We start from the raw sequence: 27,856 nt of genomic DNA, 5'->3' as shown, positions 1-27,856 counted from the left end.
GGGATGGATTAAAAAGGGCTGTTTATGGACGACGTGTCCCACCAACCACTATGAGAGATCTACCCCGAATCTCCATTGAGGAGTGGGACGATCTGGACCAACAGTGTCTTGATGAACTTACAGATAGTGTGCCACGACGTATAAGGGCATGCATCAATGCAAGAGGATGTGCTACTGGGTATTAGAGGTACCGGCGTGTTCAGCAATCTGGAGCACCACCTCTGAAGATCTCGCTGTGTGGTGGTACAATATGCAATGTGTGGTTTTCATGAGCAATAAGAAAGGCTGAAATGATGTTTATGTTGATCTCTATTCCAATTTTCTGTACAAGTTCCGGAACTCTCGGAACCTAGGTGATGCAAAACTTTTTTTGAAGTGTGTATATAACATAACAGCAAGGGTCCCAACACACTTCTCCTTGGCATCCGTCGATGACTCTCCATCCAAGATAACATGCTGCGTGCTCCGTACCAAGAAATCATCATGTCCTTTACAGATAAATACGTAAAAATTCTCACTGTTTTTAATGAAAAATATTCGTCGTATTACTACAGAGAATAGTCTTATTGATATGCATTTAACGGCTCTTTGATACAAAATATCCAGACCTACCTCCAAAATAAAATATATCACAATTTCCTTTCATTAGCTAAATACATTAGTTATACGTTTATTCCTCTACAAATAAAGGCCGTTCCGTTTGGCTGAAAACGCCGTATTGCCTGTTGATTCCTGTCTCGGGTTCGTCGGCCCGAGACAGAGGTCAACAGCCAATAAATCAATAACTGGCCACCAAAGGCGCAATAATTTTGTACTGGGTGAAAATATCGGTGTCATCACCCGCCCGGATGGCCGTGTGTGTTAAAGCACAGCTACTGGGGAGGTGCGCCGGTACCGGAGCAGATCCACCCAGCGAATTAACGACGAAGCTCGGTGTGCCGACTAGTGTAGGTGTGGTTTTTAGGCGGTTTCCCACATCGCACTAGGTGAATACTGGGTTGGTACCCAAGCCTATCCTCAGTTACATGAATCGCAAACATTTAGAACACTCGCTAACTTTCACGCACGTGGATGGAGTACACATTTTCTGTTATTCATTGCGCTCCTTCCTTGTTCTATACTTGTCACAACGATCCCGCAGTTGACTCTCTCCTATTAGTTTCTATGTGTATAACATCGATGTATGAGAATAATTATTACTTTTTTCGTTTAGTAATACAGCATAAAACTGGGGAACGAACGCTGTGGGATGGGATGGACCTGATCTGCCAAAATGGTCACGTAATGCTTGGCAGTAATACGACCTTGCAAAATAACCATGGAACTCATGTAATACCGCATAATGGGTGTACAAATAATCGTAGAACCCTGCCAGGATTTGCTCTTAGGGCTTGAACTCAGCCAGAAGTTCTAAACAGTGTGAAACAAGACTCATCTGATCAAATTACTTGCTTCCATTTTTCCATAGTTCATGTTTTATGGCTTCGGCACCACGTTTCCCTGTTATCGACATTTGCATCACTGATGGGTGGTTTTGAAATTCCAGCCCGCCTTGATATTCCCTGATTAATGAACCCTCTTCAGATTTTTTCGGTGCTGACACGGTTCGAATGCGCGTCTTTCAAGTTTACAGTGACTTTTGCAGCTACCGTCCTCTTATTTTTCGTCGCACTCCATTCAACTACCGTCTGTCACGCCCACTCAACACACACTTTCGTCCGCGTTGTGACTTAGAGAGTGATATTTTCCCGTTTCCATTGTATGCTGTATGAATCTTCGGTAAATGCCTCCTGCAATAACAAACACTGCAGCTACCATGGTTATGGAAACAGCCACCATATGAACAACAACAATTTGCCCACGTTTAAATTCACTTAGCTTCGACATAGTGCAGCCACAACTGTCCTGAGCACTACTGACGGGCCGCCGCGATGGCCGAGCGGTTCTAGGCGCTTCGCTCATGACCCGCGCGACTGCTACGGTCGCAGGTTCGAATCCTGCCTCGGGCATGGATGTGTGTGATGTCCTGAGGTTAGTTAGGTTTAAGTAGTTCTAAGTTCTGTTAAGTCCCATAGTGGTCAAAGCCATTTGAACCATTTTTGAACTACTGACGGTTGCAATTTATTGAGGCCATTGCACAGATGTTATTGCTGGTCAAACAAAACAGCGCAATCTGCAGCCTTGGCTCTCATCTGCATTTATGTTCAGGCATTCGTTTCTCGTGATGTTTGCATGTGTTTTATCCAACCCCTGCAATTCTTAGAAACATAGTCTACACACTGCATTAATAATAATCTGTCACTATACCGTGTAATGCTATTTATGTTTTCACAGTCTAGCTGTAATGTAGTAAATTACCACGAAAGTCGCTGTCTGTGTTAAAAGCTGATACTGCCTCAGTTTTATTTAACAGCTACTGTTTATCTCAAAAAATAATGTTTCAAATGGCTCTGAGGTCATCAGTCCCCTAGAACTTAGAACTACTTAAACCTAACTAACCTAAGGACATCACACACATCCATGCCCGAGGCAGGATTCGAACCTGCGACCGTAGCGGTCGCGCGGTGCCAGACTGCAGCGCCTGGAACCGCTCAGCCACTGTGGCCGGCTGCCATCTCAAAAATTACATGAACACACTAGTACATTTCTAGTGAAATCGTTAATTCCCACGAATAACAAGAGAGAAACGTTTACAATACACTACCATTCTTGCTATGCATATTTACAATTAACATTGATTAAGATATCTAAAGAGATTTTCGCACAATGTGCAATTATATACTGTGTAAGACATACTAACTGCACTCTTCTCGTGAATAATTCTTTTGTGGGCATTGTTCCTTCTGGAACTGCTTGCTAGAAGAACTTCGTATGTATGAGTGAAAAGTACAAAACTGTGGGGATTTTACGGTTTCAAATTATACCTTTCATAGTTAACTGGCTTTCGATAAAAAACCAGCCTCTATAACTTCTTAACTTGTTTTTCAGGTGGATCCGAAGTTACTTTAACACACAGTATTTCAGTTAATGTATTATCATTAAGATAACAAATTTTTGGATTTTTTGTCCGCCTATTTGGCAAACAACTGTTTTTTTATAAATGCCAAAACATGTTTCAGTGGATAATTTTATTTTGTTCTTAATTTGAGGGTGGCACAAAAAAGCTAAAACATGTTGGAGCATTTATAAAAAAATGGTTATGGTGCATTTGTTGGTGGACATGAAATCCAAAAATTGATGTCTGCAAACACAGCTAGTGCGTGGATTTCAAGAGAAAATGATGATCAGTTAATATCCAATTCTGAAGACCTAAAACCCACTGCAATCCCAGCCCTACTTAAACACAAAGTATTTTTGTTTTTCATTTAGACTAGGTGTTGAGCACGACAAGAGTAAAATCACATGAACCGTTTGAAAACCGTTCTGCTATATACAGAGAAAATTATCAACACTTACACATACAAGAAAAGAAAGAAATGACTTCAGAAAAAGAGAAAAAGATTCCAAATAAAAAATAGGATGAAAGTAACACAGAAAGCGCAAAAACGAGGAAACGTGTAGTGTTGTCGAGAGCATTACATAGATAGAGGCAAAGTCAAACAAAATAAATTAGTAATGCTGCACAAAAACAATTAATAAAATGCGGCATATGTAGTTAAAAACGTTCATGATGACGTGTTCAGAAGAATAATCATTAAAAAAACTTCATGTAATGCCTTTTAAAACAAAGAAGATAGCTTATGAAGCGAACTTCATTACATGTTACGTGATGATCACTGACGAAAAATTTCTGGCAGTTTAGATAATAGATGCTTTTTTTTTACACAAAAAGGGTAATTTAGAAAACGCACTACCTTAGATGCTACATAATGGTTACTGATGATTTCCTGTAATAAAAAGCGAGAGTTGTATTGTCACAAAGTGTTTCAAGGTGTCATGACGTACACGATGTACGTTGACACCCAAAAAGGAAATCTAATTACTTAATAGTAATTCTTGTCTACCTAGTTCTGTAGCTGCACGGCAGCAGCCTGACAATTAACGTGTTACTCAGACCTCAGCGCCAGCGTTAATTGCTCTTCTTCCGTCAGTTACCGTGGGAAAACTTTCCTCTTCGAAGGCATTTAAAAGGGGCATTTGATCCCGTTCTACTTAACAGCGTCCTTATGAGAAGGATCAAATTCCAAGAGCCCTCGGTGCGCAGTGATTACTACTAACAGATGTTTTCCAACTCCCATCACAGGCACCCCTCAGTTCAAGAGGACTGGTGGTAATTGCTTATCGCTCTGAGGGCTCGCCAACAGTGGCACAACAGAGGAACAGCGCCTACAGTCCCTAGAGCTGACATAAATTGCAATGTCTTTGAGCAACGTTACGAATACATATCCAGACATTAATAATGTATCAAAATCTTCGTCTCTGGTTTACTTAAAACAGAATGTTGCATCGACACAGAATAAATGATACTGTTTGGGCTAGTAAGCAATCATCTGTTGTGGCATACCAGTTGAGGACTGGTTTTCGACCTTCAGTTGTGTCCTTAAGGTGCGTTTCCACGGATTAAAATTTTGCGTATTACCGAAAATATGGCTCGTGTTGCAGGCTCATGTTCATCAACGTTGCTGGCCATGTTTGCGGCAGGGAATTTCTGGGTGAGAAGTGTTTACGCCAGCCATAGTATTGTCGCGAAACGGACAAAACGCAACTTGTGGAAGAAAGTACCACTCTTCACAAGGAAAAAAGTTAGCATCAAAAAGAGAAATTGATTTTGTGGACGCCTTCTTAAGTAAACTAACTTCTACGGAAAGTTTAACTCGTGGACTGAGGCTGGATATATAGCGTGTGTGTTTCAACATGAGACAAGTAAATATGTAGAAAACGACGGATTATGTGAAAACAAATGTTCTAAGTGAAAATTTAATATTAGTTAAGGGGACATCTGTCTGTACTACAGCTTGTCACGTGCTAACCACCCCTCTTGCTTGGGCGAGCTTTCCTTCGTATTTTCAAGTGGGAACTCCCATTATCGTTGCACATTCGGATACTTCGCCAAAAAATACGTACGTTTTACACAAACTTTTGTTTTTCATTAGTTGTAGATGGCGATGTAATCTGTAAAAATCAAGTGAGCCTGTTTTTGCAATTAAGAGGCGATGCATTTGATTCCTTTCACTTACGACGTAAATGTAAATCTTTGTGTTCTAACAGTTGATATATATGTTCGAATTTTCCTTTACTTTTGTAAATTTGATTGTACAGTACATATAATATGGCTAGATATCGACATTGGAAATTTGTGGTAAGTCTTATGGGACCAAACTGCTGAGGTCATCGGTCCCTAGGCTTACACACTACTTAATCTAACTTAAACTAACTTACGCTAATGACAACACACACACACCCATGCCCAAGGGAGGACTCGAACCTCCTACGGGAATAGCCGCGCGTACCGTACCAAGGCGCCATAGACCGCACGGCCACCCTGCGCGGCAGACATCGATATTAATGGCGAAGATGGGAACGTAATTTCTGTTCCCTACGGGGTTGATTGTGGAGAGCCACGAATCATCGGAATCCCTGAGTTTGGTGGCCGCTTTCGAACGCCCCCGTCAGGATGATTGATTTCGTGTGTGTTTCCATCCAACCGCCGAAACTACACAAGTACACAATAGAAACGACAGCCATTGTTATAAGGTAAAGTGTTCAGAAATGATGGACATGCCATGGGTATTCACCAAAATGAAGCACCTCAATGATAAGAGGCAAGAGGCGTCGCCGATATCAAGCATCCCGATTGGAACACATCGTTGTATGCAGTATTACCCTACATGTTGTTTCTAATTAGACATTGAAAAGGCTGCCCATAAGTAAATATCGAACATAAATATCAATTGTTAGAACACAAAGGTTTACATTGACGTCTTATATGAAATGTAGAATCAAATGTGACGGCTGTTAATTGCAAAAGCAGACAAACTTGAGCTCTGTAAATTACTCGCGTCCGGCCATCCTAATTTAGGTTTTCCATGATTTCCCCCAATCGCTACAGGCAAATGCTGGGATGGTTCCTTTGAAAGGGCACGGCCGATTTCCTCCACCACCCTTCCCTAATCCGATGGGCCCGACGACCTCGCTGTTTGGTCCCCTCCCCAAAATCACCAACCAACCTGACGATTACAGCGCCATCTACCACGAATGAAAAACAATGGTTTGAGTAAACGTACATATTTTTATGGCGTAGAATCCGAGTATGCAATAAAATTGGCGGTTCCCATTTGAAAATACAAAATTGAGCCCGCCTACGCAGGCGGGGTGTTTGGCAGGCGGCTAGTTATAGCACAGATAGATGTCCCCTTCACTAATATTAACTTGTCACCTCGCACTTTTTTTTTTCGTACTATGCGTCGTTTTCGAGATTTTACTTGTCTCAAATAAAATAAACACCCTGTATACGTTCCATATGATTTCACCACGAAGTCGAAACAAGATTTTTAATATATATGGTTCAAGCAATTGTTCCGAGAAATAGTAAGATCAATACCACTTAAAGAATGTAGATCAGTTAAAACCAGACTAGCACTGGCACTTCGTTTTTTTCCCTACTGGTGAATCTGAAACGTATCTGTTAATAGGAAATAAAAATCCTGAGCTAAATTGAAACATACCTATTAATGGGGGTGCTAAATAACACAGAACATCCTTGGAGTGGAAGGTCAATTGAAATACTACCTGTCATTTGAATACAGGTTTGCAGAACGGAACTGTGAAAGAAACGCGTCCTTCGTATACAGCGTGGGCAGCAACAGTCTGAGAAGCTTGTAAGGGTAGGTAGGTTACGCTGAGAAATAATTCTTGAGAAAAAAAAATTCGAAAAGTTGTGCCGTTTCCGAGTTAATTAGCATTGTAGTTAACCAGTCAAGCCGTTGCGGGTGCAAATTCAAGTGGTACGGCAGATACAATTAGTGTCTGTGCTTCTCTTGGCGTAGGTGATGGCGCACGAGACTGTTCCGCCTTTGGCTTGGGTTCGATCCCTACTACCGTCCCATATCCAATTCTCGTATCGCTCTCTTGTTCGCTTGTAGGCAACCAAACGAAGGGGCACGGTTGGAGACACCGTGTCTGGCCCGCCGCTTAAATTTGCGCGCGCAACGGCCTCATTGGCTAACTGCAATGCTAATTAATTCGGAAACGGAGCAACATATCGAATTTTTTTCTTCATAACTACTTCTCAGTACGACCTACCCTGCAACACCCTTACCGTCTCTTCAGACTGCTTCGGACCACCCTGTATAAGGATGGCTGTAGGCACTGGTTAATCCGTAATCAAAGAGAGACAGAGCTTAGTAATTACCGAATTGACAGTAATAGCAAATCAATTACTTCACATCTGTTTCACTAGAATTTACACACACAAAGAAAAACTAAAAATGACGAACCGAACACGTCTTCGTTCAAAGTTAATACATGCACATGAACAATTCTACTCTGTCACACATAATGAACACACGACTGGCCCGCAAGGTACTGGAAAACGTAGTATAACAGAGGTGTTACAGTAGAGTCTCTGTAGTGCGACTCATAAGGGACCTTGATATGTCGGATTATAGAAATTGTCCGATTACAGGAATTTAAATGAAAAATACTGTTTTTTTATATTAAAACATTTAATTGACTCACAGAACAAAACCTTAATACTATGAACACTCAGATCATATGTTAACAACACTTTAGGTACATGTTTATAGTAATAAATATATTAACTGAAAAACAAAAACAACTTAATTTTTAATGTATTAATCGTTTTTACGTTCATGTTCATCAGTCGGCTTCTTCTGTAATATGAAGCGGTCAATCTTTTTTTTTTATCCCGAGATCAAAGAGATTTTTAAAAGTTTCTCTTGCAGCCTCCTTAGAACTAAAATATCAGCTGCTTCTATATCGTTTTCCCCAGCCCACGTGTGTTAAATGCGCTCACAGCACCGCTATGTTGTACGGTCTGTACTACTGGCAACGTTTCCGAGTGTTGTTCATTGTCATAGGTAATTAACGTCTTGGATAATCTCGTTATCACTCATCAGCTGAAAATTTTCGTCTTCATTTCCGAATAGCCAGTCGTTTACATGTCTAACAGAGTTTCGCAATCATTTGTACAGATATCGTCAGTTGTCTCTTGGAGGTGCAAGATTTCCTCGTCCTTAATGGGTTCGACATCTTCCTCAATCCCTTTACCTTCCTTAAAAAAATTTTTATACTCGTTTGATAAAGGAAGATCTGGCCACAGTTTATCCCACGCAGACACCAACACTTTAGTCGAAACACTTTCCCAAGCCCGAGCAAGGTTGTAAACAACGTCTTTAACATTTGTTTCTTTTAATGATTGAATAACACGCTTCTCTTTGCTAATTACAGTAGGCTTTTTTGTAATGAATCTTAGCAGTCTGTATAATATTCTGATCCTTCTGATCCATAGGTTGTACTAAAGGGATTACATCTGCGTGGGGGGAGGGGGGACATCACTTTTATCAAACCATCTTTGGATTTAAGTTCATCTTTATCTGAATGTCCGGGGCAGTTGTCCAACACCATCAAAGCTTTCTGAGACAAATTTTACTTCTTAAGGAACTTTTTGACCGATGGCACGAACGCCTCGTGAAGCCACTCACTGAACAATTCCTGGTAATCCAAGCTTTGTTTTGGTGTTTATATTTGACTGGTACAAGTTTTGCATTTTTGAACGCTCTAGGATTTTTGATTTTCCTATGACAAGCAGCTCAAGTTTGGGTGTCCCACTGGCATTACAGCAAGGAATAAATGTGAGCTTATCTTGAGACTTTTCGGCCAGGAACACTTTCCCCTGCTTTGAGGACGAATGTTTTGTTGGGCAAAAGTCTCCATAACAATCCGTCCACATTATAAACCTGATCAGGACAAGGATTCAACTCTTCTAAAGATTCAGATCTTCTAAAGTTTTCTTGAATTTTTGTTTGTACTGCTTTACAACTTCGAAGTCACAAGACAGTTTTCCTCCTGTTGTCGTTAGCGAGAGGAAATCAAATCTTTTTTTCTTTAACTTATCAAATCATACTGTACTCGAGCGCATTGACTTTTTTCATGATTTCTGTATAGTAAAATCTCGCTTTTTCTTTGATAAGATCTCCTGAGACTGGAGTGTGTTTACTACGTTCCTGAAGAAACCGTGTGTACAAGCGCCTTCAATTAATGGGTACTCACCGGTTTTTATCACTTTCATGTCACTACTTTTGCCGTTCAAATTGTTTACAAACTCCTCACTTTTATCACGATTTTTTAATATCACAAATGATAGCACGCCCAGAGCCATAAAATGAAGCTTAATTGTTAATTTTTTCTCCTCTGTTTAACTTTTTAATAATTTCGGATTTTTCAGCCAAAGTCAACGTCTTGTGTTTACGTTTTTCACTACCTGCGTCAGACATATTGCAAGAAAGATAGGAAACACTCACTAAGACTATCACAGTCAAGTTAAAGAGGGTACTAATTCGATTGCACAGTGTACGCAATAATCAACAGCTGGTGGCTGACTACGTGTTGTTTGCTGAACTGTCCACTTGAAGTGTCTGCACCCGTCCACGCCACGTGATCCCGGCTCGTAGTGTCGGACTACTGAACGTGTCGGACTGGCTAGGTGAAGGATTATAGGGACTCTACTGTACTTCCAGGAATCGTGACTGAATAGAATTTTAACGACATGGCAGAAATAACTGCTTTACAAATGATCCAAGAAGAGGTTTCATTCAGTCACGCACAGGAAATCAGACACGCACTTCGCAAGGTAACGAGCAAGACATGGTAACTTGAGGTTCACTGTAATAAGCGTCCACTCTCGAATCGGGAAAGAATTGAAATAACAAAAATAAAAATACTGAATACGGCTTTAAGTAACATGCAAAGTTATCGTAACGTTCATAAAATGTCCAGTTCAGTCACCGAAGCGTCACAGCAGTCCAGTCGGAACCCCACTGCCACGAAAAACTCTGCGCTTTTGAACAATGTGCTGCACGCCAAAGATGTGTCTCAACCTACACTTTTGCACGCTGAAAGTCTTATGCACCAGTATTGGAACCCAAATGTATACTCCAGCGAGCCCGGGCCTCAAATGCCAATACTGAAACCTGAATGTCTGCTCCACCGAACTCGGACTCTGAAAGGTTTCTGAACTTTTCGTCTCTCTAATTCTGGCGGCCCACTGAAAAAAGAAACCTCCAAAGCCCGCGTCAACCAAGTACGGCTCCTGATTGTTTGTTGGCCTGTCAGAGGAAGGAAAATTGTTCTCAGAAGTCCCCTGCTGTGTTCCGATAAATGCCAGAGAAGTCCGCGTAAAATAAGACCCGTCAAACAGAGCTGTAGTCTCGCCGTTAGCCTGTGAGAGAAGCAAAAATGCTCCCGCCTTCCCCTTCCATTCATACTATTTTCGAAATATCTGAACTAGACCACGAAGCCAAAAAAAAAAAAAAAAAAAAAAAAGGAGCGCGTTCCCACGTTTTCTTACAAGTAACTGTTGTCGCCGCCGTGGCAGCTTGAGTGGTACTCCATCGTCAACCAGAAGGCGTATTTTCCAGCATATTCCAGTAAAATTTTAGCGCGGGGGACCCCTGGGTTGCCTGAAAAGAGTGCGCAAGCGACAGTCCGACACAAAGCCGTCAGTATACATGAAGTTGCGTGGAGCTTTGAGGAACATACAGGCCGCTCTGTGAGCAAAGCATTACTCCAGATTTTAATGATACTCTTTCAATAAAAGCTGTCTTGCTCATTCCTTGTTATACTCAGAGGAGCATCAAATTATACATAAATTTAGTAAAAAAGGAAACTATCTACTTGCAATTACTTCTGCTCCGCTAGTGCTTGCATTGGAATGACTGTCGGAAATTAATCTTAAACGACTCTTCATCACAACAAGATGTCTCACTCAAAGTGCAAATTGTGAGACGTACACCGGCGTCTTACTATGTTCCCTTTGATGACATATCACTTCGTTATCCGTTGTCGGACTGAAAACCCATATTAGATGGCCTGGGTAAGCAATAAGGAGTGCGGATCCGTATCATTGTTTATTAATCATGAACACCTAAAGAATACAAAACACACTTTTTTTGACAGGTTGATAACGTTCGCAAACTTCGTGGTGAAATCATATGGAACGTATACAGGGTGTTTATTTTATTTGAGACAAGTAAAATCTCGAAAACGACGCATAGTACGAGCAATGCGAAGAGTAGAAAGTAACATATGCAGTAAGACCTCTGGTTGCAGATGTATCGCATTTATGAAATTCATGGTTCTCTAGTACATGATAGTGTTCCTACATCCGCACGGAAAATTTCGAACTTAACTCAACTTGCCACACCATAGCTGGCAATGGGAATCGAAACCACAGACATTAGCGAGGGCTCGCTGCAAAACACAACGACCCATTGGAGGTGCTCCTGATGGCCAAGACCCTCCCCCCTTCCTCCCATGGTCACAACATTATCTTAATCACAGGCGAGCTCTTGTAAACTCAAGTGACTCACGGTAAGGAGTACAATTGGATGCTACACCATATCCAAAATTGATGATCGCGCGTTAAGTTCGAGCAGCATTGACAAAAGACAAGGCTGAAATAAGTTTCTAGGCATTATAGAGGCCTCACAACCAGGAACTTTAACAACGACGTTCTTAGTTTGTTACTCCGTGGCAGAATATGCGTGCCTTGCCCAGCACAGGCCTGTCTACGCCAAACAGATCGACCAGGCACTGAGAGAGAAGTATCGGATTGTTCCTGGGTGGCCTAAACCACCTGCAAAGTTACATCATCTGATAGGTGTTGCTCCATCAGACATCAGTCGTGAGTGTGTTGCCAGAGTGGAAAGAACATACCTGGTAACCCTGCCTAGACAGCCATTACATGATTATGGGTCAAATGGCTCTAAGCACTATGCGACTTAACTTCTGAGGTCATTAGTCGCCTAGAACTTAGAACTAATTAAACCTAACTAACTTAAGGACATCACACACATCCATGCCCGAGGCAGGATTCGAACCTGCGACCGTAGTGGTCGCTCGGCTCCAGACTGTAGCGCCTAGAACCGCGCGGCCACTCCGGCCCTCACATGATTATGTACCAATCGCCCGGAGATTGCAGTCCATTGCCAGCAACATCTTGCTAACGCCTCAGTCCGATCAAGAATGGTAATGTGGGACGCACAAGTTGTAAAAAATCCGCTTTGGCATCAGCCATCTGAACGTCTCTCCTCAAGCAGTCTGATACGAATTAAACACAAAGTGCTCAATCCATCAGTAATAAGGGTAGCAGAAGTGACCCACAAAATTGCCCCAAAAATACCCTTGACATCTATTTGCCGTAGAGTCTTTAAACATATTCTGGGCTGAAGTAAAGGAAGAACATGATCTCCTCCACGCCAAACAGCAAGGATTCCGAAACTATTGAGCGTGTTTTCTGAGACTGGTTAGAGGTAACGTAATGGTAGTCTCTGTAAGAAAATGTATTGGATATTTTGTAGTAAAGTGCATGGATATCAGTAAGAATATTGTGTGTATTAATATGACGAATAATCTTCTTTAGAAAGAGGGATAATTTTTACGTATTTATCTGTAGAGGACATAATTTTACACGTAGATACGTGCAGTCCAGCTTGCTGAGCTCACTATGCATTGCTCGTCGTTGAATTTAAGGTTTTAATTCGAATGAGGCATATATTACTATTTTTATTTTTCATTACTGTCAAAGAAACGTTAATGCCCGAAATGTGATTACTCACGTGATTATAGATGAGAAAGATAGTCTGTTTAGAAGACTACAAATCTTTAATATTTTCTTTTTACTTACAAAGCATACAAAAGTAATAATACGCTAAAAAGATGAAAAAATCCTTTTTTAATCTATGAGAGAAGTACGTGATATGTGAAGGTAAGAATGGTTAGTGTTTGCTGGGACTTAGGGCTCTTCAGAGATTCTACGAAAAAATATCTTAAGAGAAGACGATAATACACAAAAATCTCAAAACGTTGCTATCTGACATCAGCAATTACTTATTTTTACTTTTGGATTTCATATGATCATCTGCTACACAGATGAAATGGCACATTCTAATTAATATTATGTTTCTTAATGTGTGTGTGTGTGTGTGTGTGTGTGTGTGTGTGTGTGTGCGCGCGCGCGAGTTTGTTGAACGTTCGGCTGAGACTTACAAACCACAGGCCACGATAATATATGTTGCACTTATGACGTGTGTGTGTGTGTGTGTGTGTGTGCGTGCGTGTGCGAGCGGCGCACTCGGCTTTGACTCCAGTTTATGCAACTATTACTGAGCTAATTCCACAACATCCACATTTCGGTACTCAAAGCGTAATCATCCCACACATATTCCTATCCTCACTACACAGGCGCACTGCACAAAAAGTATTACGGGCATAGGAACATCTCCATTGGACGCTCCAAGATTGCCTGGACTAATCGCAACGCTTTGGTACAGGGTGATGAAAGGGTATGATTAGTTCGAACGAATCATGATGATGTTGCACAGTAGAATAGTAATGAAATGTTTGCATGGCATTGATGGCCGGGAGTCCCCAGCTGGGGAAGTTCGGCCGCCGAGTTGCAAGTCTTTTCAGTTGACACCACATTGGGTGACTTGAGTGTCGATGACGGTGGAATGATAATGAGGACAACACAACACCCGAGCAGAGAAAATCTCCGACCCGGCTGGAAATCGAGCCCGAGCCTGCAAAACGGCAGTAAAACGCGCTGACCACTTAGCTAAGAGGGAGGGACAGAATAGTAATTAAGTGCATTTTCTTTGAACTGACTAGGATGATTCCAACAAGGGAAACTCCCTATCGCATCCCCTCAGATTTAGTGATAAGATGGCCCAATGGGTAGCCTGTCAAAAACTGAACACAGGTCAAGCATGAAAACAGGAAGAAGGAGTACTGCACTGTAAAAGAAAAGAGCAAAATAGAAACAGTGAACGGGAAGTGCAATAAAGAGGAATCTGACATTGTAATGGCGTCGTGGGTAAGTGGTCATGCTGTTGGCCTCCCATGCAGGCAAACCTTGCTCAAATATCCCTCATGCCATCTTTTTTATTTTTTTCGCAACGTTATGAAGTGTCCGTCCCATCATTGAAATGTTTGTTCTCTTTCTGTAGTCTAGGCAGTTGCCGTACTATATATTGGTTATAGAATATGAGTCATGTGGTAAGAATACGTTACCGTCGTAAGTAAATGTGATGAAATTGTGACAGCAGGCAAGATACCATATAGACGTCTCACAGAAATGAAAACAACAAATAAACGGGTGTGAATTATGTTACAACAAAGGAGTTCAAGAGTCAAAACTTCCGAAACAAAACTCAACTTCAAAAACGTTAAAAATGTTTTCGACAGAGCACAGAAAAACTGTTTGATTGTGAAACTGTTCCGTTCATTTGTTACACCTAATGTGACAAACTATTACGTTTTCATTATTTCCTTGTGAGTGATCACATTCATACGAACACCTACATTGGGCAAGGAGGCATATCTCACTCTCTTACCCCTCGTATAAATTAGGTGCGGCGGTAGGAGATTCCTATTATAGGACACACGTACTGTCACTAATGCAGTGTATGACACACCAGACGTGTTTTCCGGTGGTGGATTCGGTTGACTTGTCGCGTTGTCATCAAACGTTTGCAGTTCCCATTCGAAAGGCTCTGCCTTTCGGCTGCTATTAGAGTAGTCGTGCAGGATCAACTGTCATTATAGGTCCCTATCTTACACCTCGCTGTTTAAACGAACGTTACACCACGACACAGACACAAATTTGAATAAGGTGAATAGTGAAAAAAAATTGACAGGAGGGAGTTTCGAACATGGCTCGACCGCTGGACCGCATGGCAGTCCAACTCCGTAACCACTTTTTTAGGGTAAAGGAATGGCTTCGAGGGGCAAAGTGGGCAGGGTCATTGTACGAGGCCTGGCCACGCTGTGTCTGTCGACTAATAGGGATTTATTGAAGGGATAAATTGGCCTCAGGAGATTATTCATTTATTTATTGACAAAAATAAATCCACCTTTTCCATGACTTATCTTTGAAAAAAATAAAAGAAAGATACACACAAAGCTACACTTCTGTAACATGGACATGAGGTGTCGATACTCCACTGACGCCGCCGCCCCATTTTCATGTCATGTCTTCTCGTAATGTCGTGTAGGTACCGTTATCTGTTCGTCTCCTTGCGTGAATGTTTCTAATTTATCTCCTGCGATGAATAATCCACAGATCGTAGAGTATGATCCGCAAGAAGTTCGAAAAGTACTGACTGTACTTAGGGTTCTTCACAATAGCACAATGACGATCGTTTAAATAGTTGCAAAAATCCATCAGCCCTATGACACTTCCTCCAAATAAATAATAAATCGCGTGACCTCTGATCCATGTGACAGCGTTGTGTTTCGTTCTCGGGTAATAAACAGCGTCCGGGTAGAGGAGAGTACGGGAATCCACATAAGCAGGTGACATCCGTAAAAAGAGAGCCGAGATTTGACGCACAAAATACCAGATCTCTTCCGCCGGTCCACAACATAGCCCGTGTTCTTATGTAGCCGGAACATTGCAGTTCACACACAAAGGCGCATCTGCGAAATGGATCCTGTGGAGTCTCTTTAGAATAATTTGTTTCCTGTTCACCGTCAAGTACCAGATCGAATGTACGTCTGAATCTAGAGACAGTCTGTCTTACTACGTTCCAATGCACGATAGGCCATCTCAGTTCGACGACATTAGGCGACCGGCAACGAAGTAGTGTGCTATAGATGTCACTGACCGTTAGTAAGCGAGAAACGGGGAGAACGTCCCGTAGGCAGCTACACTCAGAAAAAACCTCCCAAAGCAGGAAAAGGTCACCGGTATCTCAGTAAGAGCCACCGGAGTGGCAAGGGAATATGGTGCTGAGCCTCCATCAGTAAGCACGTGAGGCTGGTCGAGCATCGTCGCCAAAGCTTGAGGTGCATGTTAACGTACAGAGACACTGCTCAGTCATGAACACTGACGAGGCCAAGTCCGCCCCTTTCTTGCCATGACGCTCCGAGCTTGTTTGCGCTACATGCGGAATACGTGATGCCTGATAGGCATTAACAAATTCGGTCCGTTGATGAAGGTCCAAAGCAGGATGTGTTGCAAGATTAAGGGTTGTCGTGCATGAGATGTCGTCAGTGATGTCAATACCAAGACAGCAGATTTTATCGCACAGTCAGAGTGGGGCGACGCTTCCAGGTGTCGTCCCAGTGCCAGTATTCAAAGTCATCGATTTATGTACATTTATCCGGCTCCCCGAAGCTTCACCGTAAGTGGATAACCAATCCAAGGCTCTGCGAACATCATGTTCCTCACGAACAGTTAACATCAAATCATCTGCATACGCAGTGAACCTAAAACGAAGCCACCAAGAGACAAAACCGTGAGGCGGTGTCGCAGACCGCACAACAAAGATTCTATTGCCAAAGCATGCATTATTGTCGATAAAGGGCATCCCTGTCTAACAGAGTGGCGGAAATTGCAAGATATATGACAGAGTATTGTTGACAAGCACTTTCGATGTTGCGCCACTTACGAGACGGAGTACCCCTCGACGAAAACGCCCGGATAATGCATAGTCTGAAGAACAGCAGTTAAGTACATGCGACTGACGCCATGAAATGCTTGACTGAAATCTATCGCAGCCAGCGCTTCCGCTACGCGACGCACCTAATTCGAGCTGCCAGTAAACGTCTGATTTTCATATCACACTTCAACAAAATTAACGGTCGATAGTCCGTTATACGTGATCCTCTGCGAGGTTAACGGATGGGGATGATACCGTCCGTAAATCTAGCCGTAAGTTGCACCTCTGGTGTCATGAGCTCTTGACTTATAGTGGTCCAGCAGGGCGCCAATAGTCTCTGGAACGTCCTACAAAACTCCAAGGACAAATCATTCGGTCCTGGTGATTCATTGGGTGCCCCTTTTCCTATCGCATTCAACACTTCTTCTTCAGTCACTGGTCCTAGCAGTTCCTGTTGAAGTTCCAGAGTAACCGTTGCGTGCTTCAAACCAGCGGCAGCAGTAATGATCTCTGGATCAGATCTCTTCTCCGTGTGCTGTTGTTATGGTCTTAATTCCAAAGACTGGTTTGATGCAGCTCTCCTGTTCAAGCTTCATCTCCGAGTAACTGCAGCAACCTACATCCTTCTGAACCTTCTAACTGTATTCATTTCTTGGCCTCCGTCTACGGTTTTTACCTCCCACGCTTCCCTCCAGTACTAAACTGGTGATCCCTTGATGCCTCAGAATGTGTGCTACCAGGTTGTGCCACAAATTTCTATTCTCCTAAATTCTATTCAGTACCTCCTCATTAGTTACGTGATCTAGCCATCTAATCTTGACCATTCCTCTGTAGTACCACATTTCAAAAGCTTCCATTCTCTTCCTATCTAAACTGTTTATTGTCCTTGTTTCACATCCATAGCCGCGCGGGATTAGCCGAGCGCTCTAAGGCGCTGCAGTCATGGACTGTGCAGCTGGTCCCGGCGGAGGTTCGAGTCTTCCCTCGGGCATGGGTGTGTATGTTCGTTCTTAGGATAATTTAGGTTAAGTAATGTGTAAGCTTAGGCACTGATGACCTTAGCAGTTATGTCCCATAAGATTTGACACACATTTGAACATTTTTTTTCACTTCCATACATGGCTACACTCCATACAAATACTTTCAGAAAGGACTTCCTGACACTTAAATCGATACTCAATGTTAACAAATTTCACTACTTCAGAAACGCTTTTCTTGCCATTGCCAGTCTACTTTTTATATCCTCCCTACTTCGACCATCATCAGTTATTGCTTCTCAAATAGCAAAACTCATCTACTACTTTGTCTCGTTTCCTAATCTAATTCCCTCAGCATCACCTGATTTAATTAGACTACATTCCATTATTTTCGTTTTGCTTTTGTTGATGTTCCTATTAAATCCTCTTTTCAAGACACTGTCCATTCCAATCAATTGCTCTTCCAAGTCCTTTGCTGTCTCTGACACAATTACAATGTCATCGGCAAACATCCAAGATTTTATTTCTTCACCGTGGTCTTTAATTCCTATTCTAAATATTTCTTTTGTTTCTCCTTTACTCCTTGCTCAATATGCAAATTGAATAACATCGGGGATAGGCTACAACCCTGTCTTACTCCCTTCTCAATCACTGCTTCCTTTTGATACCCCTCGACTCTTATAACTGTCATCTGGTTTCTGTGCAAATTGTAAATAGCCTTTCGCCCCCTGCATTTTATCCCAGCCACGTTTAGGAGTTGAAAGAGAGCGTTCCTGTCACCATTGTGAAAAGCTTTCTCTAAGTCTACACATGCTATAAACGTAGGTTTGGCTTTCCTTAACCTATCTTCTATGAGAAAGCGTAGCGTCAGTATTGCCTCGCTTGTTGTACATTTCTCCTGAATCCAAAGCAATCTTCCCTCAGATCGGCTTCTACCAGTTTTTCGATTCTTCTGTAACGGATTCTTGTTAGTAATTTGCAACTGTGACTTTTTAAACTGATAGTTCGGTAATTTTCACATCTTTTCCGCATAAAAGTGAGAATAATGGGTAAAATATGCATTGCTTATGTCTCTTTGCGTGGCGTGACGGACGCCATCTCATGGACGTCACCTCATGGATCACTGTCCTGTGTCTGCGCTTTCTTTCCATGGCTATATGGTACACAGAGGGCCGTTAGTTGGCGATTCTCACCGTTTCTTGACATGTGCGAATGATGGTTTGACGTGCCAACGTCAAAATGCTCGCTTTTGCTCGGTGGACAGTCATCTGGCTGTCCGGTAATGGGTCCGTGAAGGAACACTACCTGAGGATGGCGTAGTAGAATTGTGTAGTGCTGGGCCTCCATGCCGAAGCTTCACCACGAAGTCTTCAAGGTACGACGAAGGCCCAGCTAGGCTCGGCTTGCCACAGTCCAGCCACCAAAAAAAAAAAAATGGCTCTGAGCACTATGGGAGTTAACATCTGAGGTCATCAGTCCCCTAGAACTTAGAACTACTTAAACCTAACTAACATAAGGACATCACACACATCCATGCCCGAGGCAGGATTCCAACCTGCGACCGTAGCGGTCGCGCGGTTCCAGACTGAAGTGCCTAGAACCGCTCGGCCACACAGTCCAGCCACCACTGTGTAGCACACGTACACGCTCCTCGTCGCCGTAGGCACCGTCTCCACGTTTCTGCCACTGCCGCTTGACATTCCGGTGAGGCCAGATGAGCGCTGTTAAATTTCCACGACCTGCGGCTGCGCCTCACTTGTTGGCGTCGAAGCGTGATGGTGCAGATGTAAGCAGTGTGGTCAGTAAATGCTGATGGCCACAACTCAGCAGCCATGACAGCATCCCTCAGAGAGCAGGAGGTATATATCCTTTCTATTGCGCTGGACGAATATTCCGTAAAATGCATAAAGCCCTGTCTATCAGCATAGATGATACCCCAAGTGTCTACAACAAACCGAACTCGCGAATGACAACGCCGAGTGCTGGACATGGTGAATGCTGAGAAATTTGGTCCTTGGGAGACGGTGTACAATTAAAATCGCCCGCAATCACCATATCATCTATCCTGTTTTGACATAACTGTGTTAATTTCTTAGTAAAGAATATCGAACGTTCACGCCACCGGACGGTGCTAAACGTTGACGAGAAGTATTCCTTGGAGAGTAAACACCATGCCCCTGGCATTCGCCAGGTAACGTATATCGGTGGCTATTAAAGCTTCTTTGAGAAGTATTTCGACGCCACTGTCCGTATCCGACGCGTGTGATATGCATATCGTGCATCCGAAGATTTCCCGGAAGCCTCCTGCAATAAGGCCACGTCAATGTCGGCCGCACAAAGTGTGTCGCGTAACAGTGACAACTTTTCGTGCGGCCGGATGGTACTGGTGTCAATCGTCGCTAATCGATATGACTGTCGTTCTCCCTCGAAGGCAGCGGCAGTCATCAGTGTATGCCGTGGCGACGGGTTTGGGGTTTGGTCACCCCAACGCCAGCCCTGTCGTCTCTATTATCGTTCAAATGGCTCTGAGCACTATGGGAGTTAACATCTTAGGTCAGCAGTCCCCTGTAACTTAGAACTACTTAAACCTAACTAACCTAATAACATCACACACATCCATGCCAGAGGCAGGATTCGAACCTGCAACCGTAGCGGTCGCGTGGTTCCAGACTAAAGCGCCTAGAGCCGCTCGGCCACACCGGCCGGTGTCTCTATTATCATGCTGTCCGAAGGAGTTGGGGAAGATTGAGTGACTCCCCTTCTTCTGTAAGCGATGTGCCCGCCAAAGAGTTGTCTTCCACATCGTCCGCCCACGACTCACTGGAGAGAGGCCGTCGGTGTCGTCATCGGTTACCAAAAAGGCCCTTGTTGTGATTTCTCGAGGCTGCGATGGTGTTCCATCGCCCCCTCCATCTCCGAACGGGTCTCCAGGAGTCGAAAAGCCCATCGTCTCAGTTCCTAAAGAGGGAGCAGTGTCAGTCGACGCCTCCAGAGCCTGAGCATCTTCGGCACTGTCTAAATCAGTACGATCGTGCATATCTGTCCGCAAGAGACAGTCGTCAGACGGCGTCCGTCGGCGTTTCTTGTGCTTGCGGGGTGAAAGCATCTTCCGGACGTACGCCTTCGTGTCAAAATGTGAATGTAGATCCGACTCCTCTGCGCCTTCCCAGAGGAAAGCTTGGCTTGGCGCGACTCGTGGATCGACGTCCATCCGGTCGTTGTGCGGTGGGAGTTGCTTTTCGGGTTTATCTGGCGACTCCGTCTGCAGAGAGCGGACGGTATGTGCCTCATCAGTAACGTGTCCGTCTGTCTGCGGTAGTAACCGATCCCGATCCCCACCGCCCGACGCCGCAAGTGCCGCCACTTGTGCACCGGACGACGTGGGTGCCTTCACTTGTGCATAAGTAAAGGGAAAGATGTCGTACCGCTTCTCCTCATGGAATCTGGGTGATCAGCCGCTGAAAACAATCAAAGCTAATATGACCCTCCTGGGCACATCCCGAGCATGTGCGCGGTTATCCGTCGTACATGATAATTGCACGACAACCGGCAATGTTTAAGTGTGAAGGAACATGCTTCGTCAGTTCGATTTTGACCTGTCTTACTCCATTGCGTACAGGATACGTTGTAGAAGTTTATCACTTTTCAGCCACGTGGCTAATGAGCTAATGACAGTCCCGTACGGCTTAAAAGTGGAGATAACGGACTATGCGGGCACCTCAAAAGGTGGCTCGAATACCCAAAGGGTCTTCATGCCTAGGCCTGCATGTTCAGTGGTAACAGCGTCGATAGGTCCATCTGAGTGCCTAACGCTTCAGTCTGGAACCGCGCGACCGCTACGGTCGCAGATTCCAGTCCTGCCTCGGGCATGGGTGTGTGTGATGTCCTTAGGTTAGTTAGATTTAAGTAGTTCTAAGTTCTAGGGGACCGATGACCTCAGATGTTAAGTCTCATAGTGCTCAGAGCCATTTGAACCATTTGAGTACCTAAACTGGAGTTTGTCGGCAGCGCCGGTAACCACCCTTTTTTGTTAATCATCTTAACACTGACTACGCTGGTCGTGATCGAAAAGTGAATATCAATTATGTCCGGCGGACCTAGACGTATTTTATCAGGTAAGAAAGTTTCTGCTTCATTTGCTCGTGGTCTTGAATATTCGGCTGGGAACGTGATCTTGATAGTGTTCTTGCGAGATGATTTCTTCATGTTACTTCAATGAGCTTGTAGTAAGCGTCTCGCGCTTGCGAGTAGTAGACAAACTCGAGTACGCCACTAGACCGACCGAACGGCAGGCACATGTCCTCGCCGCTCCGTCGCTGACGGCCAACTGTTTAACCACGATCACATTTTTCTTCATGGCTCCTGTATATTGCACTTCCTGTTGCTGGACCGTCCACTGTTTTCTTTTCACAGTCCAGTACACCTTCTTCTTGTTTTCATGCTTGATCTGTGTTCAGTTTTTGACGGGCTGTCCACTGGGACCTCTTACCACTAAATCTGAGGGAGGTGCGATGGGCAGTTTTCGTTGTAAGTGGAGAACTCCTGTTGAGAAGGCAATGATGGCGTAACCAATGCCAGACTCGGCGAACTGAAGTCCATACAAGAATTGAGCGCATTGCCTCAGAGTGTGCGAGAGAGAACGTCGGGAACACCTGATTCAGCACTTAGTATTAGACGACAGTGCAGAGCAGACACAACGCTGTTCTGTAACAGACCTGCGTTCTTTCACTCGAAAGACTTTGCTTAAGGGAACACACTGAAGTCCTGAACTTAAATATTAGGCTAACCAAAAGCGTTGACAGACTCAGGAAACGGCAGCACATTTGGTCACCAGTGCGGGGAGAATCACGTCGTCGACTGCTGTAAGATCCTCGCCTTCGTTCTACTCACTGTGAGAATCTGGCCATTTCATCTGCATCACAGTTACCGATGAAAGTTGCACTCAACAAGAGCGCTGAGGCACTGGCAGACGTCCATAGGCACGCACGCTGCAGAGCCGCGCTGCCATCCGTATCATCCTACGACAGGGCCGCAACACTGACCCCAGACAACTTCTGCGCCAGCTGATTTCTCACTGGCGCTGATGTGATAAGCTGCGTCTCTGTGCAGTGCAGCTCAGCACGGCCGCCGCCAGGTCACACTCGGAAGATGACAGAGTGGTGGTAAAACTCACGGAAATAAATAACTATTAATTGTGTCTCTTGCACTCCGGCGCTTCACAGAACTCCATGCCGCACCTCCGCTCGACTGTCCTACACTCATGTGGGGAGCCTCATCGAGTGGGCTCCTGAAGTACGATGCTGGCTGCATCGTCCGTCCAAAAAGTACTGGGCTGGCGAGTAAGCGACCCCAGCCCAGTTAACTACGGTGGCAGTTCAAACTAGCAACTATAAACAACAGACAACAGATGTGCGTTAGACCTGTCAACTGTGAGCAGGCAGTGTTAAGTAGTGCACGTAGGGTCGTATTGTGCCAACGTTGTTGTCACAAATCGCAATGGAGCAACATCTCTAAACCAAGTGTTCAAGAAATTCTCTAGATTGTCCTGAAGAAGAGAAAAGTGTGTGTAAAGTTTATCCCACACGTCTTGACTCCGGCATGAAAACAATGACGCGTGGACTCTACCGCGACTTAAATGGAGTGAAAAAAGTGGGCAGTTCTTTCTTGGGAAAAATCATCACTGGTGATGAGACTTGGTGTTGTCAACACGAGCCTTGCACAGATCGACGAAGTGCAAAATGGCTCTCTAGTCACAGAGAAGACAAATGCCAGAATCAGATTGATGGGAAGGATCCTACGGAAGAACCGCCTTTCTCTGCCTCGTGATGACTGGGTGCTGTGTGATGTCCTTAGGTTAGTTAGGTTTAAGTAGTTCTAAGTTCTAGGGGACTGATGACCACAGATGTTAAGTCCCATAGTGCTCAGAGCCATTTGAACCATTTGAAGAACCGCCACCCAGTCGGTCTCTGCCTCGGCGTAATTAATAGCCCGCATCTTTCTCATACTTCGAGTGGCTGAGTGTTGTAAGTTAGCTGAAATAAATGAGTCAAGGACGGTCGCCAGATTAATGTTACTCGACAATTCTTCCGAAAGAATATTAATTGGCAGTGTTCACAGACACGCTCTGCGTGAAAGGGGACCAGTTCTCTTCTACTCTGAGGGCTCAACAGTAACGCTCTGCATGTGGATCGATTCTAGAGCCGCAAGGTGGTTGGGAACAGAAACGCAAAATCTGTTATTTGGGTTGGTTATGCGAAAAAAATCTGTGCACATAACGTGTCTGGTAAAAACTACATACATTCTTAATGAATTTAAATGCACAAGCTCTGATGAGAAAAAGATGGAAAATTCCTTTGAGCGTGGAAGAAATCAGAGGAACAACTGCGCTAGTGTTTCTCTACGCACGGTCAGTTTGCCTGCATACTGCAGCCTGTGTTGCCGTGGCGGCGATGACCTAAGTGATGAGTGGGTTCCAATGTCGGGTAGGACGAGATTGTTGTCGGACAGCCAGTAAATGTGTATGGCATTTCCGACAGTTGTCATGGAACTTTGGTATTATTTCGCGTTGAGGGTGCGATTTACTTTAATAACCTTTTATTCAAATGATCTTGTTTTTCCCAGACGCTCGTATGACATGTCTGCTCATTCCCAGTGGTCGACGACAAAAACCGTTGGATTTTCTCAGCGGTTGGCTTCAGGGACTCTGGTGCAGTGGACTCCGCCAGTATTGCCAACCCAGCTAGGTATGTTCAGCAACAACAGAACAATTAGTTTCTTCTAGGTTTCTTGGTAACGTCGGTTTTTCATGGGCCTATGACAGTCATCATCTTAGTATTCTTGGCCGAGTTTGAACCACACATCCCCGTTGTAACTTCCTGTCCCAAGAAGACAGCCCACCACGAAACTGAGTGCCTTGTGTCCCCAAATGAGCGCCAGGCTGTTCGTCCTTTATCTCCCTCGCTCACGCCACTAACTTTTTCTAGGCGCTACAGTCTGGAACCGAGCGACCGCTACGGTCGCAGGTTCGAATCCTGCCGTGGGCATGGATGTGTGTGATGTCCTTAGGTTAGTTAGGTTTAATTAGTTCTAAGTTCTAGGCGACTGATGACCTCAGAAGTTAAGTCGCATAGTGCTCAGAGCCATTTGAACCATTTGAGCCACTAACTTTTTAAAACCTATATCTGTAAATAGATTAGATACAACACATCCTTCTGTGTGAAAAAGAAACAAAATGTTCACGTTACTACAATCGTTATCGTCTATATCCATAAATAATTTGGACAGGGTAAGCAACAGTCTGCAGTTGTTTGCTGATGATGGTGTTCGGGAAAGGCGCCGAAGTTGAGTGGCTCTAGGACGATACAGGATGACAAAATTTCTAGTCGCTGTGATGAATGGCAGCAACCTTGAAATGCATAAAACTGAAAGTTAACGCAGATGGGTGGGAAAAACAAACCCCTAATTTTCTAATTCTGCATTAGTAGCGTGTTGCTTGACACTGTCAAATCGGTTAAATACCTAGGTTTAACATGTCAGAGCGATGTGAAATGGAACTATCACGTAAGGATTGTACTAGGGATGGTGAATGGTAGGCTTCGATTTATTCGTAGGGTTTTAGGACAGTATGGTTCATCTGTAACGGAGTTCGCATAAAGAACGCAAGTGTGACCTATTCTTGAGTACTGTTCGAGTGTTTGGGATCCGCACCAAGTCGGATTCAAGGAAGTTTCGAAGACCACGCAAGTTTGACGGAGATGCTTCGGGAATTTAAATGCGAATCCCTAGAGCGAAGGTGACGTTCTTTTTGAGGAGAACTACTGAGAAAATGTAGAAATCCGAATTTGAGGCTGACTGCAGAACGATTCAACATTTCGCGCAAGGATCACGAAGATAATATTAGAGATATTAGAGCACGTAGGGAGGCATATAAACAGTCGTTTTCCCCTCGCTGTTTCTGCGAGTGGAACAGGAAAGGAAATGACTGTTAGTGGTATTGGGTAACCTCCACCACGCACCATACGGTGGCCTGGAGAGTATGTATGTAGACATAGATGTAGATGTTGTGAAATGTAATTCACAGAAAAAGGAGGCCGCTTACAAAACTCTCGTTGGACTAGCTCTTGAGGGCCATTCGTTGGCCGAGGTCTCGTGTCAAGCTGGATTAAAGGAAGACAGAAAAAACTAGAAGAACAGGTGCCCGATTTGTCGCGAGTTTGTGTAATCAGTGCAGTGCAAAACTGTCACAGGATGCTTAGTACAATACAATAGGAAAAGCTACAAGAAATGTGTATCGAGGAGAGTTTTCTCCAACATTTAAGGGAGTCCACTTTCCAGTGCGAATCAAGGAATATTTCTCTTCCCCCAACACACATCTCACGTAATGGCCACGGGTCAAATTATAGAAATTTTGGGTTGGGTGATAATAGTTCACATGCGCTATCGTGGCCAGAGCTACCATGGGGATGACTGAAACAACACTACACCGCTCTATGCTAGTCTCTTAACGTTTTTAAATAACGAGAAAGTTTTATTCGTAAAATTTGTATTGCTTTGAAATATTGCGTTATTTCATTGTAATCTATAAATGAAGTGTTAAGTTTTACGTTTTCTGCCTGTGTACTCGGAGAGTTATCGGTAGCCTCTGTTACTGTATATGACGAACCGACCTCTCTCAACGACACGCCACGGATTGAATTCTTGACTTTCTTTCACTCACATTAAGTAAAAGGAGTTACTCAAGTACTACGAGTAGTTCACTTTTTTTTTCTCTTTCTTAGAACCAACGAACTCCGTGCCATCCACCATCGGGAAGATAAAAAATAGCAATGATTCTTTTTGCATACACCTCACGACTGTAAGTGGAAAAATGGGGGCGATACTGGTGTAATGTACATCCTGTGCCAAACGCCATACAGTCGTCAGCAGAGTAGGGATGGGAAAAAACCGACCGATAACGATACTGATATTTTAATTCTGAATTACCGGTATTTTTCGGTAATTATTTGATCTCGATTATAGCGGGTGTTATTATTTTTTACAATAACCGGGTTCCTAATAGTTCAAATGGCTCTGAGCACTATGGGACTTAACATCTGAGGTCATCAGTCCCCTAGAACTTAGAACTAATTAAACCTAACTAACCTAAGGACATCACACACATCCATTCCCGAGGCAGGATTCGAACCTGCGACCGTAGCGGTCACCCGGTTCCAAACTGAAGCGCCTAGAACCCCACACCGGCCGGCAATAACCGGGTAAAAAACCGAAATATCAGTTAGCCATAATGCTAAAATTTTTCGTTTTTAAACAATTTTTTTAAAGAACGAGTAATTTTTGTCCGTAAAATTTATATTGATTTGAAATATTGCGTGATTATAGAAAATTGGGGAAAAGCGATCAGTGCTATTTTAATAACAGTGCCGACAGAAAAGAACAACAGCGTGGCCCAAAACATGGTACGCGTGCACATGCAGTGTGTAGGACTTGCCCCACCTGGTCTATATCATAGATTAAAGACGAGCTGAGCTACAACAAACTTGCGATATAACATCAGAAGAAAATGTAAAACTTAACACTTCATTCATAGTTTACCATGAAATACCGCAATATTTCAAAGCAATACAAATTTTACGAATAAAAAATACTTGTTATTTAAAAACGTTTGTTTAAAAACGAATAATTTTAGCACTATGTCTATCTGACACAAGAGCTATTCGGAAAGTAAGGAACGAAAGGTCGCGAAATGGGAACCACAGTGAAAATCAAAACTGTTTTATTTGCAACAGTTAGCTATACTTCCAGCTACTTATCTCCATAGTCTCCGATTCGACTTAGACGTTTGTCGTAGCGTTGTACCAACTTTCCAATACCCCCGTTACAGAAGGTAGCCGTCAGTACTTTCTGCCAATTCTCTACGCTGGCCTACAGCTCGTTGTCCGTGCCATAATGTTGTCTTCATAGCCCACTGTTCATGTGAGCAGAGATGAAACTCAGAGGGAGACAATTACGGGCTGTATTGTGGGTAATCAAGCATTTCCAGTTGAAAACAATGCAGGGGCTTCTTCATTGCCCCTGCAGAATGCGGCTGAGAATTGTCTTGAAGAAGAAACCGTACGACAGTTATGCATAGTTTCAGGCGAAGTTTCTCACCAGAACCTCGTACTTGGCGGGAGATACTATTGTTCTAGGTGTCTTTATGTGCTCCACGTGTGCTCAGAACTAAAAAGAACGACGTAACGCGATCGACGGGCATACTAG

The sequence above is a fragment of the Schistocerca piceifrons genome, chromosome 3 (genome assembly GCF_021461385.2).
Source record: "Schistocerca piceifrons isolate TAMUIC-IGC-003096 chromosome 3, iqSchPice1.1, whole genome shotgun sequence".
Classification (NCBI taxonomy): domain Eukaryota; kingdom Metazoa; phylum Arthropoda; class Insecta; order Orthoptera; family Acrididae; genus Schistocerca; species Schistocerca piceifrons.
The sequence above is the reverse complement of the archived record's forward strand: the minus strand, read 5'-3'. Positions refer to the sequence as shown.